The 9,641-nt window shown below is 45.6% G+C and overlaps 1 pseudogene; it reads left to right on the plus strand.

Annotated features, from left to right (window-relative positions):
• Positions 1-598: 598 nt before the first annotated feature.
• On the plus strand, positions 599-5,001 carry LOC147963307 (uncharacterized; annotated as a pseudogene).
• The last annotated feature ends 4,640 nt before the right edge of the window (positions 5,002-9,641 follow it).

Below are 9,641 nucleotides of genomic sequence, written 5' to 3' on the forward strand. Positions count from 1 at the left end.
GTTGGATGATGGATAGTTGTACAACTGATAGTTGCCGAGGCGCGAACCGGATGGTTAGAGGGACTGTGGTATCCTCGCCCCACTAGGGTTCAAATCCTGATGCTCGCATTTATTCCTAGATTTATTTCAAGATTTTCGGTGATGCGCATTCAGTGGGAGGAGACGTTCCCGTCAACGACGAGATAACTACGATGACTTCGTAAATTTCAAGATGATATGCCGGCTCAGTCTTTCGGAGGTGCTCATAGGGGTTGGGTATGCGTGTGTGCATTTATAAGGGTGAGTGTATGCACGTGTATATGAGTGCTTGCGTCTATACTGTGTTAAAAAAGTTGTCGAGGCGGCGGATCTTTTAGAAAGATCCGCCGGCCCACGCCCACGGGTAGCGCGGCCCTAGTCTTATTCTTTTTTTGTTGAGTCCAACCATAATCTTTTGCTTTTTTTAGGGAAAACCATAATCTTTTGCTAAATGTAGCATGCTCGGTATAGATGCCATGGGCCGTAACTGCCAGAGCAGGCCCAGGAAGACGAGGAATCAGCTTTTTGCCCTCGTGCAGCTCCTGCTAGTGCCTCTCGATATCCTTTCCCAAACCCCACGGAAACTAACTCCGAACGAAATGGAAGACCACACGCCGCCGCCGGCGGTAGCGAAGGTGCTCGACGACGACAACCTCCTCACCGAGATCCTCCTGCGCGTCGGCCTCCCCACGACGCTCGTCCGCGCCGCTGCCGTCTGCAGACGCTGGCTCCACCAAGCCTCCGGCCGTAAGTTCCTCCGCCGCTTCCGCGAGCTCCACCCACCCCGCCTCCTCGGCTTCTACGTCTTCGAAGAGGATTGGACAGTGCCTCCGACCGCCCCTCGCTTCGTCCCTTTGCTGCCTCAGACCCCAGAGCTCGCCGGCGTCATAAGCCGTGCGACTTCAATCTTGAACACCGACTACAGCGCATCAATCCGCATCTTTGACTGCCGGAACGGCAGCATGCTCATCAGCCGAGACGACGACGATGGCGGATACATATTTGGAGTGCACAGCTTGCTTTTCCCCGAGAGAGGCATGGACATCATCCCACCTTTCCCATGCGACCAACATCGCTCTGGTTTTTACAATGCAATCCTGTCCAAAGAAGAAGGCGACGGTTTGTCCCACTTACGTGCTGATGCTGTATACCGCAGAGAGGAAACATGAGGTGCGAGTATATATGTTGCGACATGGTGTCTGGTGCATGCATAGCTTAATCATTGACCAGATCCCTCATCCGCGGTCAGATCGAAAAGCTGTGCTTGTCGACAATAAAATCTATGTGCCAGCTGCCGAGGAGAGAAATTGTTGTCTTGGATTTCGCGGCCTCGAGGCTCTCAACAGTTCATCTACCACAAGGGGTTGAGCATGGCCTGGGAAACCCCATGCTGTCACGGGCTGACAGTGCTGCTGGTGTATACCTCATCCATGTCGAAGAGCTTCAACTTCATGTCTGGCTCCACAAGGGGAATGTATGGTTGCTGGTGGACACCATTTGTTTGTCTGAGATGTGTCCTAGTTTGAGGGATTGCATTGTTTCTCCTCGAATGAAACATGTGGGGGACAATGCTGAGTTTGTGGTCTTGGATTTGGGTCACAACGCACTCCACTTGGATATCAAGTGCATGACACTGTCTAAAGTGTATGAGGTGAGAGATATGTATAAACATATTGGATATCAATCTTTTAATCCTGTTCTTTGATATATGTCCTAGCCTTAAATGCCATAGGTAGGATTCGGAACAATTGTCATTTCCGGCTATATTCCTCACAATGGAGTGGTTTTCAGCAACTAAACTGTCCAAAGCATCAATATCGGAAATATCTTCAATATAATAGAGGCCTTCTACACGGCTCCCTGATTGTATTAATTTTCCTTTTAGCAATATTTTAACCTTCCCATTGCCAAAGTTAACATCAAAGCCTGCAGATTCTAGTCTAGATACCGATATGAGATTTTTCCTCATATCTGGAGCAAATACAGTATTCTTAAGGAGTAATATTCCTCCACTTGGGAGTTTTAGATTATAGTCCCCAATTCCTAGTATATCTGCCTTTGATGTTGTTCCTAGATAAATAAATCTAGTTCCCTTTTGTATTGGTCTAAATGAACAGAAAGAATTCCTATCTCTTGCAATGTGTGAGGTGGAGCCAGAATCAACCACCCAACTATTTGACAAGGAAGTTGTAAATAGAGATTCTGAACATACAAAAACATGTGACATACCATCAGGTGAAGAATTTCCCCTTCTATTATCCTGATGCTTGGACTGGTTGTTGTTATACTTCTTATCATCTGGCTTCCTCTTCTTAGTGCACTCAGATCTGAAGTGTCCTTGTTCACCACAATTATGGCAATTAAATTTCCTCTTGTCAACCTTCTGATTTGAGTTTCTTCCATTGTAATCACTCCTATCACGCTTTTGATTTATTTTATCCCTCAAATCTGTCCCATATTTCCTCTTTTGCCAATTCCTCTTGCCTGAAGACTTGTCCTCACCAAGGTGTAGTTCATCATGTGAGACCTTCTTTCTTTCCCTTGTGTGGACTTCCTGTCTTCTTCCATGAGTAGATGATGCCTAAGCGTCCTCATGTTCAGCACCCGCTCAGTATGACAAAAGGATATTTTGAATTGTTCCCAAGAGTTTGGCAAAGAGTTAAGAGCAACCATGACTTGAACTTCTTCAGGAAAGGGTATCCAGCATTCTTTAGTTCCTCTACTAACACACATAATTTATTCAGATGTGCACTAACAGCTGTGGTTTCTGTCATCTTCGCAGTCAAAAATTGATTCACCAAGCTAAGAACTTTGATAAGTGAAACTTCCCCAAAGTCCTTTTCCAATCTCCTCATTATTTTGCGAGCTGATTCCTCTGGTTCATATTCTCCGGCTAGAGAATCAGACATAGATCCAAGCATAAACACTCTAGCCTTTTTATTGTCCTTAGTCCACTGAGTAATTTCCTCACGGTAGTTTTCCTTCTCCTCATCCTCAGCTTCAGCGGATGGTTGGGTCGGCTTAGACTGAGTTATGATATAATCAATATTTTCAGCAGTGAGGAGAAACATAATCTTCCTCTTCCAGACAGTAAAATTTGAACCATCCAATTTACAGGACCTAAGTAATTCAGCAAACACACTGTTGGAAGCCATTGGGAAGGGTGATTACCGTAGCAAAATTCCAGAAATCAATCTGTAGCAGCAGCAGGAACAAAAAGTCCGTAACCTGCAGGTTCCGAGTACCCAACAGCAGCTCGTGTGGCTTGGTGACTTCTCTGTGCAGAGGATGTGGAGCAGCCGCGATTCAGCAGGTCAGAGGTCCCAGCTGTGTGACGGCGAGCCGGCGGTTATGGCGGAGACGGCGGCCGCGGGCGGGGACGGCGAAGCGGCGGCCGCGGTCGGGGACGTCGGACCGGCGGCCGCGAGAAGTCGCAGGAGGCGGCGAGGTTGGGCGTTGCGAGGTTTGGGCGAGCTGTGTTGACGAGATCGATTGCTTCCTTGGCGGATATGGCAAGAGTACGCAGCGGAAGTTTGTTTTCAGGAAAAATACAAAAGTTTGACGTCCTTATTCCTATCTCAAATAAAAAGATATTGTACGACCGTCAAAACTCGTTGCAATCTGCTACGCCAATGTTGAAAATAACATAGCATGAGCATGTTTGCCTACCCTCTAATTCCTCCGCCAAGTCCGTGGTGCAGCTCACAATGCGTATATGAGGCTAGAGGGTAGGGACATATTTATACTCATATTCCTGAAAATTCAAATCCGTATCCGGATAGAATTCAGTTAGACTCCTAATCGAATTAACCAACCACGATCATAACCGATTATTTTCCGAGTCAAATTCCTTCTTATCCCTAAGCACATATATGTGAGATATATGCCACGTTTAAATAGTATATGATTCCTATTTAAACGTGTAGACTTATCAATCTACAGAGCTGAACCTGTAAATAGCCTAGCCAATTCCAAACATATACTGTGCCCAGGCAAATAATTTCAGTGTACATATACACACTGTATTCCAGCATAGTTTGTACCCAGCTCCTTGAGTAAATTTCCTCAAGTTCAATTGCAAATATTTGTACCAATCATTCATACACCAATTCCGTATGATTTAATTCATCAACCAAATAAATGTAGTATATAATGTTTTGGAAGACACCAAAAATTCCTACATGTCTTACTTGTACATGTTGGTGCCGTATACCAGGGAGAGGGAAGATGAGGTACAAGTATATATGTTGAAGGATGGTGTCTGGTGCATGCATCGTAATTTGCCCGTAGATGGCAAGCTCGATCTTAGTCGGCCGGATGAAGGACCCGTGCTTGTCGACAATAAGATCTATATTGCAGTTGACCGGAGCAAAATTAATGTCTTGGATTTGACGTCCTTGAGTTTCTCCGAAATTCAGCTCCCACAAGGGGTGGATCGTGGTGGCGTTGGCGAGCGAAGTACCAGCTTGTCACGTGCTGATGCCGCTGGTGTATACCTTATCCATGTCAAGGAGCTTCAAATTCGCCTATGGCTCCACAAGGAAGGCGACTGGTTGCTAGTGGACACCATTTGTTTGCGTGAGATGTTAGCTAGTCTGAGTATGTTAGGTTCCAATGCTTCTCTCCGAATAAAAAGTGTGGGGGACAATGCTGAGTTTGTGTTCTTGGAGATGGGTCGATGCGCCCTCCACTTGGATGTCAAGTGCAGGACACTGCGTAAAGTCTATGAGGTGACAGAAGAGGGTGCATATTTGGGCGATATCTATTCTGTTATGATGATCTGGCCTCCAGCATTTCCTGCACTCAAGGATGATCCTGCAAGGTTTGCTTTTTGCGCCTTTATATGGTCTGCATATTGCTTTTGTGTAGGTTACAAAAGCTTTGCAATGTGCATAATGTTAATCTCCTTTTCTATATATGTTGCTGCTTTGTTTTGCCATGTGCTTTAAAGCTGAAATTTTTAGCTTTGTTGCACCATCATAATCGATTGGTTGTGCAAATAATTGGCATTGCCACACTGCAATCTTCCATGGCTTCTGTTTATGGTTCATCTACCATCATAATGTTCAGTATAATTTGGGGATAGTGCTAAGTATGTGATTGATTATTCTAGGACATTTTACCCATAAGATTCTTTTAATACCCATAAGATGATTTAGAAACACTACAGAAGAATCCATGCCGTCACGACTCACTGTTGTTATTTTCTTGGGTTACTGTAGAGGAGAACCTTTCGAGTTTTGCATGGGATGGTTAGCAAGTTGAGTATGTCATTGTGGATATTTAAGGGAGATTAGAGAGGGAGGGGTTAGAAATTTACATCATCTGAACTTTCAGCCATCGAGTAAAGTTGGCTTTGAACTATGAACCTTGACTCGAGTTATTCTGTGTGAGATTGTCAATACTTGTTTCTAATAGAATGTTACTGTGATATGAAATCAGCTATCCATCCCTCTGTGATGAAGTGCTACTGCTCACACAGAGCTAACTCAGGATCGTGTAGTTTACGCCGGGATAGTTGTGCTGGTGTATGTTTTCTGGTGCAGATACAATGATAACCAACATTGTTTCGTCTTGCATGGCAAGTGTATACTCCGGCCTGAAAACACGCTACGTGGGTGACCTTTACCATCCATGAACATTGTTTTAATTTACTGTTCAGTCGATATACAAGGAGTTTTTTTGTTGGTTTGGGATAGCAGTGCATTTAATCTTCATTGCTTGAGCAGTTATTTCATTGAGTGCAGCATAGCATTTGGCTGCCTTCATACTACTACTTGTCTTGTCAATTTTCTTGATCTTGTGGTACATAGTTACCTTCGCCCTGATCGATCCTTGTTCTGTTTTTTTATTCCTTTTAATTTGGAACAGAGATGCCATATGAAGAACAGTCGTATTACGGATGAGCTAGGGAGTATGTCAGTGATAAGCTAGGGCGCCATCAAGGATGAGCTACGGCGCCTTGCCATCAAGGATAAGCTAGAGCTAGGGAGTATGTAAAAGCAGCTGGTTGACTGAATTTTGCTGCATGCATGCATGCATGCTTTCTCTGAACTACATATCTGAATTTTGCTGTATTCATGCTTACCTGGTTGTTGTCACAAGAATGAAACGATCACCTACAGACATTGTTTCTATCTGGGTCGTTTGCTTTGGCTTTACTCCCTCCTTCCCATAATATAAGATCGTTTTGCAAGTTTTCAAAACCATCTTATATTATAGTACAGAGGGAGTAGTTCGGAAGACAATTGCGGAGGGTTCGTGTGATTTGGACTGCAATCAAGAGTGCAGGAAATCTTAGGATAATCCCTCCATACTTTACCCACCCACTGTTCCAATCCCAGCCATCAAATTGAATTTTTGCTAGAAGAAACAGTATATATCTCATGTACGATCGATGTACTTCCAAGTTGACCAACGCATTCTGGAAAAACTACCTGAACAATTGCTAGTTGTTGTAGTTTGAGCGATCACCGGGACATGAGGTGCGTAGAGGTTGCTTATGGCGAGCAATTACACCATGAGGAACAAGATAGAAACTAGCACCAGCAACACTATGAGAAGAACAAGGACAAGATGATACTAATCGAATCTGGCCAGATGCATATAGATACATCGTCTTATAGTACAAGATAATAAGAAGGGAAATAAAGAAAACTATTCCTCGCGGCTGCTCCTCCCCGCTCGTGCGGCCATGTCGACGTGGTGCTCCCAATAAACGAATCCCGGCAGAGAATAGGACCAGATGACCAGATAGAGGACCGGCGGCGTCGCGTCATCAAACTTGACGCCGCAGTCAGCGAGGGTAGCGGTGTCGCACAGGCACTGCGGCTTCCCGGCTGAGAGGAGGCGCTGCTCGGCCGGCAGGAAGCCTTCCACGGCGTGGATCTTCGACTTGACCTCGTCGACGGTGGTGTCGCCGCCCTTCTCCACCTCCACTGCGAACGTTTTCATGGTGTGGGTCACCCTTTTGACCAAGATCTGCGGCATCTCGCCGCGGTAGCAGATGATGACGGCGTGGAGTACTTCTTGTTGTTTGACTCTTGTACGATTATCCTGCTTTATAAACTGTGGATGGCTAACTTGATCGCCACGGTTTACCACCAGTTGAGTTGTGTACGTGGGTTGGGCTGGCTGTACAGGACTGGCCTAGACCGAGAAGGGGCCATGGCAATGTCTAGCCATCCATCTTTTCTCAAAAAAAAAGCAATATCTATCCATCCGGTGTTCCACGGCCCACTTAAAAAAATATTGGTATTCCACGTGGCAATTGTGTCGAAATCATTAATTAAGGAGTACTCGTTGCAAAGATCACTCCATCCGTCACGACAAGTGGCGCATATGCAGCGCGCCACTTGTCGCAACCTGGAAGTTTTCCCTTTTTTCATAGATTCGTTTATTCAAAACGTTTTATCTCTTAAACCGTGTGTCTAAATTTCAAACCGTTTTCATCATTGGATTCCTCGGGTCGAGATCTTCAAAACTAGATCCCATGTTGATAGATTTTGACGAACTTTTTTTTCACGAAAAAAATCGGACGATAAAACCAAACCGGGAACACGGTTTTTTTTCCTTTCCGAAAGAGGCACGCCCGTACCTCTCGCGAAATCACAACCGTGCCTCTCATGGAAGCAAAACCGTAACTCTCATGGAAAGAAAAAAAAAAGCAGAAAACGCGCTTTTTTCCCTTTCCGAAAGAGGCACGCCCGTGACTCTCGCGAAAGCACAACCGTGCCTCTGGCAAAAGCAAAACTGTGACTCTCGCAAAAGAAAAAAAACAGAAAACGCGTATTTTTTCCCTTTCCGAGAGGCACGGCCGTGACTCTCGCAAAAGCACAACCGTGCCTCTCGCGGAAGCAAAATAGTGACTCTCGTGAAAGAAAAAAAATACAGAAAACGCGTTTTGTTTTTTCCTTTCCGAGAGGCACGGCCGTGACTCTCACGAAAGTACAACCGTGCCTCTCGCGGAAGTAAAACCGTGACTCTCGCGAAAGAAAAAAAAAGAAAAAACGCGTTTTTTTCGTTTCCGAAAGGCACGGCCATGACTCTCTCTAAAGCACAACCGTGCCTCTCACGGAAGAAAAAACGTGACTTTTCACGAAAGAAAAAAAAGTAAACGCGTTTTTTCATGCAATTTTTTTTTTCAAAATTGTTTTTTGGTCGAAACGCTAAGGAAGACCGGGGGGAAACCAAAACGTCGAAAAAACCGGAAAAAAACCGTTTAAAAAGCAGAAAACGCGTGCGGAAAAATAAAAAAACAAAATCTAGAGGGAGCGTCCAGAGCGCGACACGTGGCGAATGGCTGAGAGCGCGCCAAGTGGCGCTGATCGTTACGAGACTTCCAAAGGAGCGCTCGTTAACTAGTAGACACGCGATCGCGAAGAATATTGGCTAAGAAGGCATTGTTCTCTCGAAATAGGCTTTCACGGACAAATAAAGCAATGGTCCATACAGCCAACATCCAAGTCCGAACAACAACGACGGATGGGGCAACAGCACAATCAAGCCCAGAAAACACAAGAGAAATAGGAAAAAAGTCACCTAGTGGCTGACAACAAGCGGCCCTAGAAAGACGATAGTCGCCGTGCTGTAGCCGGTCGCAGTCTCGCTGCCTAGATAGCCGGTGCTAGTGTTGTAGAAAAGCAAGGAATTTGAAGGTGTCAGACGCCTGTCTTGGAAAGACCCATTCAATCACCATTTTATTACGTGTTGTCTACAGAGTCCAAGACAACGCCGCAAAGATCAGCCAGAATAGACGGCAATATCACCCAGGATGGGTAGCCCGGTTCTGGAGGAACTCCGCTAGGTCCATGGCCTCCGAGTCGGGCCCTAGTGCCTCACAAAGAATGTCCAAAGGACCCGTGCCACCGTGCATGAGACTAGGATGTGAGCCCCAGTCTCCGATACCGCACATAAGAGGCACAAGCCATCACCGGGCCATGCCGCTTAAGTACCTCAATTCCCAAAGGGATGCAATCTCGGAGTCGGTGCCACACAAAAATATTAATCTTCAGTGCCAGATGGGCCTTCCACAACTGGAGAAACCAGGGAAGGGTTGGTGACAGGCATAGTGCCTGGTATGCCGTGTTCACTGAAAACTCACCCATCGCCGTCAGGAAATGGTGTCCGGATAGTCCGGCTCCACCGGGGGTAGGGCAGCCTGCAGTCTAGTCCACTCGTCTGTTTCCGCATGCCCAAATGTGTAAGGCAGAACCAGATGCCCTACTGCACAGACTCGAAAGCCGCAGAGACGAGAACAAGCAGATCCGCGCATATTGAGAACAAGCGGAGCCGCAAAGAAGACATTGTTACAAAGTAAAAGCAAAGAGAGATAGCTGGATGGATCCCTGATTAATTTCATTTTTTAGGATAATTAATTTCATTTATTGATGAATGTAACAACGATGAATCTATATATACACGGTTAAGAGACATCTCAGAGGGGCGTCGGTTACAAGTTTCTGTGAGAGACGAGAAAGGATGTGTCTGTAAGAGTTGACGGTTGGTGTTGGACACACCCACTAGCCTATTGACGCTTCACTATTGACAAGTCATAATTTTCTTCTTCATCAGTCAATCACATTTTCTAAATACCTAAGTGCTAATTTGACTGACAAGGAGGA

Source organism: Triticum urartu, chromosome 6A (genome assembly GCF_056163025.1).
Source record: "Triticum urartu cultivar PI428250 chromosome 6A, HENAU_Tu73, whole genome shotgun sequence".
Taxonomy (NCBI): Eukaryota; Viridiplantae; Streptophyta; class Magnoliopsida; order Poales; family Poaceae; genus Triticum; species Triticum urartu.